The sequence below is a fragment of the Ursus arctos genome, unplaced genomic scaffold, assembly GCF_023065955.2.
Source record: "Ursus arctos isolate Adak ecotype North America unplaced genomic scaffold, UrsArc2.0 scaffold_9, whole genome shotgun sequence".
In the NCBI taxonomy this organism is placed as follows: domain Eukaryota; kingdom Metazoa; phylum Chordata; class Mammalia; order Carnivora; family Ursidae; genus Ursus; species Ursus arctos.
The window spans coordinates 66,789,049-66,802,189 of record NW_026623111.1 but is presented as its reverse complement, the minus strand read 5'-3'; the positions used below and the strand labels follow the sequence as shown (position 1 = coordinate 66,802,189).

Genomic DNA, 13,141 nt, shown 5'->3' with positions numbered 1-13,141 from the left:
ATAGACTCCTGGCTACTCCACTAGTTTGTTTTGTGACTATAAGGTTGAATCATAAAGAATAAATAAAGACAATCACATAGAAATACTGAATAAAGAAAAGTGTTTATTTGCATCGTGCAAATGTTACTAGAAAAAAAAAGTTTTCCTTTTCTTGTTACCCTTTTTTTGTTGTTGTTGTTGTTTGGTTTTTGTTTTTTCTTTAAGATTTTATTTAAATTCCAGTTAGTTAACATATAGCGCACTATCCATTTCAGGAACAGAATTTAGTGATTCATCACTTACATATAACACCCAGTGCTCATCACAGGTACCCTCCTTAATGCCTATCAACCATTTAGCCCATCCCCCTACCCACCTCCTCTCCAGCACAAGAAAGAATGGGCCAGGAGATGCCTTCCTTTCAAACTGAAATAAAACATCCACTTACTTTAGTTTTACCATCATTTGCGATTGGGCTTAGGTCATTGGTATTATCTGGGTTTAACATTAGAGTAGCTTTCTTGAAAAACAAACAAATTGAACTCATAAAGAATAAACCAGTCTCTTTAAGATTGCCTGGATTGCATTTTTAAGGTATGTTTAGCATAAATCTAATAAAATGTACTCTTTTGAGTACTGGATGAAGGAAGGCATGGAAAGAACACAGAGCACCGTGGCCCCTGGGTGTGTACGGGTTTGATACATGTTAACCGTGATTGGTACATTTATTATACTTCTTTTATGTGAGAAAATGAAGGCTTAGAAATGTTAAAGTCACTCGCATAGGATGATACATGCAAAATGTTGCCAGAGCTGAGCCTCAAATCCTGTAATTCAAATCCATAGGTCCTGCTCTTAACTACTAAGGACTCACTGAAAATTTGGGGTGTGGGAGGGAATATGTACACATATATATAAAAGACATATATACATATATCTTTAAATTGCCAACAGTTTAGAAGATGGACTGGAGTGGCAAAGGATTGGAGTGAGGGAGACCAGGACCAATAAGGAGACACCCGGTTAAGAAGAGATCATTTAATTCTGAGCAAGGTAGTGGTCATGGGGATGAAAAAAAAAGCAAAGACTGTAGATTTTAAAATTCTATAACTGTCACCTGGTTGTATAGGAATTGAGGAAGGAGATAACAGACGAAGGGCTGGTAGGAGTGAGGGAATGATATGGAATTTGAAGTTCTGGAACATCTGAGACAGCCTTGTACTGGGAGCTCTGAGAAGCAGGGGAGGGACAGAAGGTTGTGGGGTCAAGATGGGTCTGGAATCCAGCCCACTTTCCCACCAAGCCAAAGATCCTACCACAAGTGTTGCACATCCAGAGAAAGGAAACCTGTATCATAACTTGTACTAATTGTGAGTTACAAGAGGTCTTGCCAACCAAATCTCTAGATTGGGCTTTAAGACAAAGCCACGGGACTGGATGCAATCTTTTGAGGGAGAAAGTATAAAGGGGGGTGGGGACAGAAAACAAACACAGACACCCGGAGCAAGGAGGTGGGAAGAAGACAGGAGCCCTCTGAAGAAAGTGAAGAAAAGAAAGGTGGAACCGTAAGCTTGTACAAGACCCCTAACACTAAAAGAACTATTTCAAGAAGAGCATGGCGGCAAACAGTATGAATGGCAGAAAGAGCAGAGGTGAGCAATGGCTAAAAAGCTCTGGGTTTAACCATGAATTTGGCCATCCTTAGCAACCTCTGAGAGGTAATTTCAATATTGTGGTAGAAATAAATGCCAAACTGCAAAGAGTTTTAGAGTCAGAGGGAGGTGGGAAAGCAAATACAGAAAAAACCCAAATTTTTCTTGGCATCAGGTAGAGAGCGCTTCGTTGAGAAAGTTGAGTGTTTGTTTGTTTACTGTAGCAGAGGCCTGGCATTGGTTATGCACTGAGGAAAAGCAAAGGTGCAAGTAAAAGGACATAATTTATGAAGCAAGTCCCGGTTTCATCCTGATAAATATTTTGTTTAAAAGTTCCATAAACACTAGTGGCCCAGGAAATGCTTTAGCAAATACTCATTAACAAAGTGACAGCTACTTAAAAATGTTCCCATAGCTATTATATGTTTATCACCCCGTGTGTCATAAAGACTTCTGGCATGGAATCTTGAGTTCTTTCTTTAGTATGAGAACCCTTCTGTTCCCTGGGGATTTTCAGAGAATAGGGTACATGGTTGACCTCTTACTCAGACAGAAGGAAATTACGCTTTCACCTCTTGCCCCAGAGTAAATTTATCATCCAGTCATTATGTCTGGATGAACATCGAAATTAGACTGAAAGCTGGAAGCCTGGGTTCTACATGAGCAAGATTTCTGGACTTAGTTCCCCTACACTGCAAAAAGAGGGATTTAGACTTGCAGATTTCTAAGTCATTACAATTCTAAGATAACTCAATGAGCAAAAATCACATGTAAATGAATGCTTATTCTTATCCGATGAATGACAGAACACACCGAAACAAAGTAAGTCCCCAACAATGGGGGGGAGCACATTCTGTTACATACGGTATTGCCATAGAGTAGAGTGGACCAGTATGCAGTTGTATATTACTCTTTTCCAAAGTGTTCTGAATAATATAGAAAAAGTTCCTAATAAAATGTTAAATGAAGGTAGAATCCAAATTTGCAGTTTTAAGCCAATTTTGTAAAAGTAAAACAAAACAAAATATTGATACTATATTATATACGCAGATACAGAAAGAAATCTATTAGGAATAGATTATTATTGGTGACAATAATTTATTTCTGCTTTTATATTGTCACTCTCTTCATAAGCATTACAACTGCTAGCTTTCTTGTGAGTTATGTGGGGCATTTTACACCCCAGGTTTGCAGGGAGGTTGTTTTCCTTTCTACTGTATTCGATTCTACTTGTACGGTTCTCAGGTGTGGAGATGGAGGGCCTACCATGCCGATGCTGTCTTCCCTGCTGGAATCACGCTGTGCAGCAGAGAAGGACCGCAGAACACATATTTGGATTAAACACATTCAAAAGCAAGCAGGTTGGAGAGAGAAGCTAAAGCAAAATGGAAATTGCTCCTTAGAATCATTATTATTATTTTTGTTAGTTTGGAAAGATATCACTGTTTGCCTAGAGCTCTATAACTTACGTAATCTTTAAAAATTACTTCCTAAAATTTTAAGATTACCAAAATAATATTTGGCCTGTAAAGCTTAGACTCAGCCACATTTATCTGTCCTTCTAATATCCTGCTGTTTTTCCCAATAATAATAATAAATCAAATAATAGTAATAAAAGAATATTAACAATATTAGTAAAATAAAATTATTAATAATATTAATAATAATATTAATTTTTAAAAGTGGCATCTGCTTGTAACAAACGAATTATAAATTCCACAATGCCTTCAGCAAAATAAAGGATAGAGGTAAAAGGCTGAGGCCTTCATGTCTTCCAACTCTGCTTGTTAAATTATTACTAACTATAGGCACCTATAGCAATTCATAGATCTAAACTGCTGCTTGCTAACAGGAATTTCCTAATTTATTAATAGTATTGCTTAATGAAGTTTTTCTGTTTTAGCATAACCCAACACAGTCAACTAAATAACAAATACTCCAATAATAAAACATGAAGTAAAATATAATGGTTTTAGTATTATTTTTTGTTAATGCCCTTTTAATTAAAGGATTGGAAGTTATATTCATTCAACAGACATTTATTGCATAACTAAAATGAACAGAAAGAATCTTAGTCTTTGACCACATCACCTCTTAAATTGTCCAATTTAGTACATGAAGCAAAGGGCAACATAGAAGAACATACTTGCATCAATCTGAGCATCTTTCCTGAGAGGTTGACATGGAAAATGAACTCAATTCTGATTTTTATGAGGAGAAACCAATCATCTCTTTCTCTGTTCAGCAACTAAAGCAATATTGATAGCTTCTCTTCCTTGTCCACAACCTACAGCATTGGACTTGACAGTTCCTTGAAATGCATACATTTGCTCACCAAATTCTAATTCATGAGGGGCTATGTTCTGAGGCTTCTGGAGAGTCGCACAAGGCTGTGTCAAGAGAGACCCTTATAAAGCACCATCAGTGAATACTAACAGGCTTCTTCCCTTTCTCGTTGTAAAAAGCTCTTTCTCAATGGAAGTCTTCATAAATGTATATTCATCACAGCACTGAGTTTTCAGGAATTTTAAGTTTAGGTCTTGAGATAGTATAGTTCTCCTTGTAAAATACATATCCTTTCATAGGTCAGATTTCCTAATTAGGTAAGCCCATGAAAATGACATTTTGATTAAACCGAAAGACTCAAGTATAGTTATAAAACCTTTACTGTATTGACTTAAAATAGCATATTTTCAATTTTAAAGAGTTATGTTTCAATTGGAATAACATTTTATTTTAAAATAACCCGTACCATTTAACCGAAAGAATGAGGAAGCAAAAATGAGCAAAACCTCTAGATTTTAGATGATGCTTCTAAACTCATGGGGACCCTAAGTTCAAGGTTGCAGACAAAGGCAGTCCCTAAACTCATGGTTTCAAACATAAAAGAGTTTGTCATTTACACCATGAGATACTTTAACACCCAGTAACAATTTCTACAGTGATTAGATGAAACTTGTATTTAAAAAATAGCATGAGCAAAAACGGCCTCTAAGACAAAAGTCCTCACACAGAATTCTAAATAAAGCTACTGTATGGTCAAGTCATTAGTAATGGATTACTTAAAGTTGGAATTTAGAATTGCCCTGGACTCAGTTTAGCGCTTTATGTATTTCTCTAATATGTCCAGTTTTCATTTTTTTCATGCGTAAAGTGGGATTAATTATCAAGATCACTGAGAAACCAGTGATTCCTTTTGCTCTGCAGTGCACAACATAAAAAAATACTGAATGGTGAGAAAACATATATTCTGCTACAAAATTCAAAATTCGGCTTCATTATATTTTCAACTTAAAAGAAATTGTGAGTAAGTGAGACTACAGTTAAAGAAATCAAGACATTACTGAGACAATTGAAAAATATATCTTTTCTCCTTAAAGCATAGTCACCACACAGAAGAACTGCTTGGGCTAGATGATGAGTATTTTTTCCTCTTCCCTAACTCTTTCCTACAAAGCATTATGATGCTGTTTCTCAGATGTGCATGCGTGTGAATAGCACATGTGTAAATGGAACTAAAATAAAATACTTAGTACTTGATTAATATTAAGTCTGCCCCTTGAGATGTGGTTAGTCACTGATTCCTTGACACATACCTCCAGTAACTTCATAAAAAGGAGAACAAACACTTTCTGTATCTGATGCAGTAATTGCCTTCCTTATCCCAGAGTCACTTCCATGGCAACTTCTGCTACAGAACACAACTAAGAACTTGGACACAAACCGAAAGTCTCCTGAGCACCTAAAATAGGTGTCACTGTGTCTATGCCCTTTGTCACGTGCACTTCCCTCATAAGAGAATCTCTTGGGCCCTCAAATAAAATTACTGCTTCTCATGCCTTCCATAATTTTTTATAAACTCTTTTTTTTTTCTCTGGTTTTCTTGTGCACAGCACAAAAGAAATAATAATTATAAAGACGTGGTTGAGGTTGAAGGGTGTTGTTAGAAGAATGCAAACTGTCCACACCCATAAGAAGTCACACTTCCATATGGATGCTGGACACATGAAGAAAAAAGTCCTATAAAAATGATACGTTTTTAAAAAGCGTAGTGATTACGTGACCTCTTGACATAAGAAGTAATAGCCTTACACACCACAAAATAGGCCCCCAACGTATCATTACATTATAAAATAATTCTACAATGTATATCCATGATGAGAAGGCTGGGTAATTCAGAGAATGTTAAACTGAATTAAGTTCCCTCCAGAGAGATCTCAAAATATATACTGGATCTCAGAAAGTGAACTATCCAAAAATGGCTAAATTCTTTCTAAGACTTCTGGAGTTTTCCATGGTAAACTTGTAAGCTTCACTTTTTGGAAAATCCACAAATGTAGAACTCCTTAATTGTCTCATTATTTGTTTATTGACCAGCAGCTAGAATTATATATTAGTTAGTCATGCGTCCGGGAAAAGAGTGACACTGCAGATAATAGTGGTTCCCTTCTGTCCACCCCACTGCCATTTTGGGCTATCCCCCTTCTGCTCCGAGAGCCTCCACAGCTCAGTGATTTGAGTTCTTGGAAATGTTGTCCATTTAAGGTGGATGAGCTTAAAGAAGATAAACTTCATAAGAAAATTTTTTTAAAAAGGCTTGCCAGAATTTTTTTAAATAAATGGAAACAGAGGGAAGGAGTGGTTAAAATGAACAATTAACAACAGACGTAGATTCGAGGTAAAATCCTAATTCAAAATTGTGAGTTTTCCAGGTCAGATCCCCCAAGTTGTGATGAGGTCGACGAGCCTTCCCCGAGTCAGTTTAGAGCGCCTGGAGCTGCTGTGTCTTGGTCCTTCTATCTGATTGGCTCTATACTGGTTCTATACTTCAGTCCAACATGAATTAACTTATCCCTCCCCCTCAGTCAAGAGCATTCTGCACATTCCGTCATATTACAGCATATCTTTCTTTATCCGACACAAAAAACAAAACATAAAACCTTACCCATGACAAGATACAAAAAAGGACAACGCTAAACTAAGCTTCAAAATAAAATAACAACAACGACCATTAGGTTCCTGAAAACAAAACAAAACAAAACCAAATCCCAGTAGCTTCAAATATCAACAGCCACAAAACAATACAGCGAAGAAACTAAGGTATTTTAAAGAGTGTGTTTTCTCTCAGAATAGAGGCGAGGTGGGGGGAAAGGTCAAATGACCAGGGAATACTTGTGCCCAAAGTAAATAAACCCTGAAGGAGATTTCAATGAGTAAAAAACAGTACCTTATAAGTAACTGGTCTTGTCTACTCACAGCTGTTTCCAGTGCCGACTCTTGTTTAACTGTCTACTGCGTTCAGTTTAAAGTTAATTCTGTTGGCAAAAAAGTACAGAGCTTGTCTGGAAAATGCTGTTTGGACATAAACCATTCCTTTCAAAGCTGTAGTAGCTATATTTAAGTTTTCTTGTAGAGAGGGATATAAACCTTTCCTGTAGCTAACTTTCTTCCTCCTCCCGCCCCTCAGACTTAGTCAGTGTCCTCCTATCCCATATATTGAAGAAAGAGACAGAGAGGGGAGGAAAAAAAAAAAAAAAAGAACCAGGAAATATACCTTAAATAACGTAGTAGTTGAGCATTTGGAAAAAGACACACACACAAAAGAATAAGAACCACAGAAAGCATATCAGGATCTTAAATATAATTTAGCCCAATGCCCTCACTTCATAGATGAGGAAACTGATACCCAGAGAAAATATGATTTGTACAAGGTCATTCGCATAGCTAATTAATGCCGCAGCTAAGAATAGTTACCAGGTTTCACAACTTCTAATTCAATGTTCTTTCTACTACACTAATGTACCCAAAGAGAAGTGGTTTACCTTTCCCCTGTGTAACCTTGTATAATACCCACAGGAGTTGGCAGGGAACAGTAACACAATTACACTGTGAGAACCATCTATTCTCAGAGAAAACATTTTACTCCACTTTAAAATCCTTAATACTGAAAGTTTCTCTATAATGCCCAACTTCTTGTATATTTAGGAAATAATCTTACCCTTTGTTGATTTTCCATAATATTTTTTATGTCTCAGGACGCTGACATCCTTTAGTCCTTACAGAGGACTATAACGGATGGTGCTATGACAGGTGTTATTAATTTTAATATTTTTTTTAAGATTTTATTTGTTTATTTGAGAGACAGCAAGAAAGACAGCACAAGCCAGGGGAGAGGCAGAGGGAGAGGGAGAAATGGACTCCATGCTGAGCAGGGAGTCTGATGTGGGGCTGGATCCCAGGAACCTGGGATCATGACCTGAGCTGAAGGCAGACGCTTAACCGACTGAGCCACCTAAGCGCCCCTCATATTTCTACCCAGTATCAGCAATATTGAACTAGAAACACATTATTATTACCACAGATCCCTATTTCTAATTTGTCGAGATTTTTTTTTTTACCATACATGCAAGTTTATTCTTATTATTAATTACGTATTTTATTAAATAAAAGAGCAGCTCAATATTTTTATTTGGTGTCTTTCATGTAACATTTCCTACTTATATATAAGGAAATTATTTTTCTCTGACTGAAGGAGTGATATTGTTATTACAATATATTTTTTAAATTTTCCTTTCTATAATGCATCCATTCATTCATTCATGCAATTATTTAACAAATATTAATTGAACATTTATAAACCTACGTCATCCTTCCCTTGTGGACTATAGTAACAAGCAATAACTTTTTAGATAAGTGCATAGTTGTCAAATAAAATCAATGGGCTTACTTAAGAAGTAAGGCCAATTTTCTATAACTATCTTTTTATCCATTCTCACGTTATAAGCATGTGCCTCAAATTTATTTACATTGTCTCCATTGAGTTGCCCACTCTCAACAACATCCATCCTAGGGTCAGATAAGTCAAAATATGAAATGGCCCAGATCGAAATTGCTCTGGGCACTATTAATCTTTCTCTTTGATCTGACTCCTTAAACTACTAAAGGCAAATCTACATTACAAGCTACAATTTAAAGACACAATTAGCAAATGCTCAGACCATTCAAAACCCATTTTCAAATTGTGACACATTCTTTAGTTCAGAAATTCAGTTTGGTTTTGATATTGCCCATCTACTTTTAAAATGATATTGTTGGCTAATTGAACATAATTAAAAAAATAAAAATAAAAAATCAAATAAATAAAATGAAATGATATTGTACCTACTCTTGCCCTGATCTCTGGAAGAAAACAGTGCAACGTGACTAAATGATTATAAAAGTATTGTTTTAAGTGATAATTTGTTTTTTGAAACATATTTTCCAAAATGTTGAGTAATTAATAGGTTCTGTATCAATTTTCTAACCATGACAAATAAGCAACTGATTCAAAGTACATAAATTAACTTGAGAAAGAAATCTTATAAACCATACTTTATACTTTTTGACACAATGGCAGGATCCTAATCTCCTTCCATTCTCAATCGATTTTGTTTAACTGAGCTCTGTGCAAAGGTAAATCCCAAAGACATCAACAGCTACATTTATATAGAACACTAATAGGTCAAGTACGATTGGAGTCTGACACTCTGATATATATGACTTGGATTTACTAAAAGTATTCCTATTTTTCTTTTACCTCTTAAACTTTACTTTTAATTTGAACATTTTGCCTTTGTCTGTTAGAAGGAACAGGAAGGAAATCTGAGTAAACCTTGAAAGAGAGATAGGCTGTGAGGAGAGACACAGAGATTTAGCCGGAATGAGTCAGGCTGATTCAGGGTTGTGGATTGGACTCAGGAAGGAAGGTGTAAAGAGAAGTCACATACAGGCAGGTTGTTTGGAACAGAAGTGGGCTGAGCCACAGACAATAGATTATAGGTATTAAATGCAAGAACCAAAGTCTCTCAAAATAGGTTAAGCAAAGAGGGAACTAGCAATTTTGGTGACCAGTGCCAACAACAGGAAATTGGTCCTCCAACATACTTTGTAATTCATGACATGGTTTGTTTCTCCCCGTTGGAAGGGAAGCATGTGCTGTCAATATGTGAATTCGAGCACAATCTAAAATAACACAGTGACATACAACCATTAAAAAAAATTGTCCCTCTATATTTAGGTCCCTTGGACATACTCCAGGTTGCCCTACTCTGGGCATGCTCTGGATCTTAGAATCCTAGCATAGTTTACTGGAGACTAGTTACTGTGTTATGAAGCCTGGATGTGTGGAGTTGAATTTCACTGATGGGAGAGGTACTTACAGCAGAGGTGAAATCCAGGGCAGACCATATTAACACAGGCAAGACAGTCAGAGTTCTCTTAACTCTTGATCTCCTCTCAGTTTCCAGGTTTACAGTAACACTAGAGGAAGGCTTTTACTAAGGAATCCCAGAGAGCTCTTTTGTGATAGCAGTGAAGGAAAGTGACTGCATGAACAGCTACTGGGTTGTAATGTTCTGTGCTTGGGAGGAGATATCATACATGGAAATTTTTAATAGTCCCAGGGAACCATGCACATAAAAATCTCAAGCATCAGCTCTCTTCAACTCAAACTCATGCTTACTTTGTTGCCCGTCTCCTCTCAAAAGCCATTCTCCTCACAGCAGCCAGGATAACTATTCCCCACGTTATACCATCTGATAGTTTCCCATAATTCCTCTGCCGCACACCTTCCAATGGTTTCCCATTATCCCATTTCATGGCCTCTAATAGTTACCCATCATTCCCCTGTACCTCCCCAGAAAAAAGATTTCCTGACCACTCTACCTGATCAACTCCCCCTCCCCTTACATACACACACTCTCTGCCCCATGTTTCTATTTTAATTGTTCTTCATAGCACTTACCACTATCCGAAATTATCTTAGGTTCGTCTGCGGCCGTACCACCCTGAATGCGCCCGATCTCATCTGAAATTATCTTAGTTTCTTTTTGTATTTATTCATTCAATTAGTCAGTTTAAGTATGTTTACTGGATTTCCTGTAGAATGAGTTTTATAAATCAGAAATGTGTTGGAAGTTATAAATAAGATCAGAAACATAATATTTAGGCTTTTTTTTTTTTTTAAAGATTTTATTTATTTATTTGACAGAGTGAGACAGCGAGCGGGAGAGGGAACACGAGCAGGGGGAGTGGGAGAGGAAGAAGCAGGCCCCTAGCAGAGGAGTCTGATGTGGGGCTCGATCCCAGAACGCTGGGATCACGCCCTGAGCCGAAGGCAGACACTTAACGACTGCGCCACCCAGGTGCCCCAATATTTAGGCTTTTTAAACCACATTATCCCTAGTATTCAGAACACTGTCTACTAGAGAATATATATTTGACCAATATTTCTTGAATGTATTAATTATATTTGTTGCCTGGGTTACTACTCTTCAATCAACAAACATCCAAAAAAAGTCCACAAGTATGAAGGCAAAGACTAACATACCTCTGCAATTGACTGAACTCTGCAAGTCTCCCTGTGGCTCAAGCAGCTAGGCATCGCAGGAAACAAGGGAAGAGCCCCTGCTGGGCTCTAGGAGGCTGCATCTATACATGGTGCCTCGAAACCCTTGAGTTTTGTTGACACAGAGGCCGCCATATACCCTTGAGTTGCTAGGAGGTCCTAAGAGTTTCTGGACATCTCCTCTGTTTCCTGAACTCGATAGTCGTGGCCCTTATTGGAATAGCAGATATCCTAAAGCTAATTCTATCCTTTCCAGGTGGTTTCAAGAAACTACTCTCAGCTGCCAGCTCTTCAGAAGCAGGAGCTAAATCCTTGCATTCACAGCATATGTTTTTTAAATGAAAAAAGGGACAGACTAAATAATTTCAGAGAAGTGAGCTCACAGATAATTTAATCTTCCATCTCGGTTCTCCTCCACGCTGACTCAGAGCTCTCCAGCGAGCTGTAAATTAGATTTCCTCTCCCGTCTCATGTCCTACTGCTTCCTAATTACCTGTTCTCGTGAGTCAGCCTCTCTGGGTCCTGTGGCTCAGACACACTGTGGGATAACGTGACTGGCTTAGCAGACTTTGGGTTCCGCCATATCAGAAAGGTGGCTTATGTGAAGGCAGGCAAAGAAAGGGTGGATCTTTGTTGGAAAAAAACAACTTTCCCCCAAACACCATTGCAGCTGTCCCCCCCTCCCCCAGGACACACCAAGGTAGAGGAAATCTCTTGTCTGAACACTACTGCAGCTTGATAGCAAATAACAACATTTAAAATCATTTTTGAAAGAAATGCCCTTTTATTATGGTACTGATCGCATATTAATCTAGGTACACAGGTAGTATTTAGTGAGTCAGTGAATCAAAGCTACAAATATTTAATGATTGTCTTCTATTGACAAGGCTCCGTGCCAGGTAATGAGGTTCATATAATTATTCCTTGTTATCTCAAGGGACAGTATTTCTTTATCCAGAATACAAATTTCTCCAGGAAAATAAGGTAAAATTTCTTCTTTCCTCTTTTCTTCCTTTCTTTCCTTCCTTCAATCTACCAAAAGCCAGATTTAATTGAATCCAAATAATGTGATGTGTTTGGGTATAAAGAAAAAGACAAAATCCAATGTCAGGAGGGTTACCCTTTGGAAATGAGGAATTTACAGACTACTGGGGAGATTGGCACATTACCGGAGAGCACATCAAAGCAGCATGCAATCAAGATGGGAAGTAAGCAAAGAAGGCTTTTTGAGAAGATGAACCAAGGCACATTCTGAATGCAGGAGAGGGAGAGGATTAACGTTCCAGGCAGGAGATAGGGCACACTTGGGTCACTTCAAGAATTTCTATAGAGCTGGAATGTAGAATGAAAGACATAGACTAATAGACGAAATATGTAGAAGGAAATATAGGCAAAAGGCTCAGGAATTTGTTTTTTATCCCACAGGCAATGGCGAAGCTACCGAAACATTTTAAACGGGGGATACTTTGTTTTAAGAATGCTAAGTGGAGAAAGAATTTAGGGACAGGTGGTCTGAAGGACTAGACTACTTAAGAGGTTCTTTCTTTATTCAAGTAAGACATTGTGATGGTCTGAAATTAGGCAGTAGAGACAGAGAGACCCCAAAGACAGGTACCAAAAGATATTTACATTTTTTTCACAGGTAGGAAGATGTGAGAAAGCCAAAATCACTTCCAAAACCTCTATAAAATCATTACAGAAAAATGTATCCACTATTAGAACTGCCTGGAACTGTAGTAAGTTCTCATTATATAAGTCAGTTCTCCCCATTCACAGATGAGGAAATGGAAGGATCAGAATTGAAAGACTGAGAGCAACATTTGAACTCATGTCCATCTGACTACAAAACCCATATTCTCTAAACTAAATTGCCTGGCCCTTTGAGGAGATCATAAATTTTGGATGCTTCTTAAACTTAGACTTAAAGAAGTTGTTTGGAATATAATTTGGAAGCATCTTAAGAGATTCCTTAGGCAAAACTGTTTAGGTTTTCCAGGTATGAGCATGTTCTAATTTGAGATCCAACACACAAACAATTGGATTTGTGTTGTTTCTATGGAAAAACACATTTAACTACCCTGCAAAGCACAAATCCTTCATCAAATTCCTCTTGATAATTTATTTT

The 13,141-nt window shown here is 37.4% G+C and overlaps 1 protein-coding gene across 3 annotated transcripts in view; it reads right to left on the bottom strand.

Annotated features, from left to right (window-relative positions):
* ARHGAP24 (Rho GTPase activating protein 24) overlaps positions 1-13,141 on the bottom strand; it is a 484,560-nt gene that overhangs the window by 196,170 nt on the left and 275,249 nt on the right. Inside the window, exon 1 of one of the 3 annotated variants that reach the window (XM_044388115.3) lies at positions 6,859-7,116. The exons of the other annotated variants lie outside the window; for them this stretch is intronic. The gene's annotated coding sequence lies outside the window, so the exon portion shown is untranslated. Of the gene's footprint in view, positions 1-6,858; positions 7,117-13,141 lie in introns of those variants that run through there. 3 annotated transcript variants of the gene reach the window in all.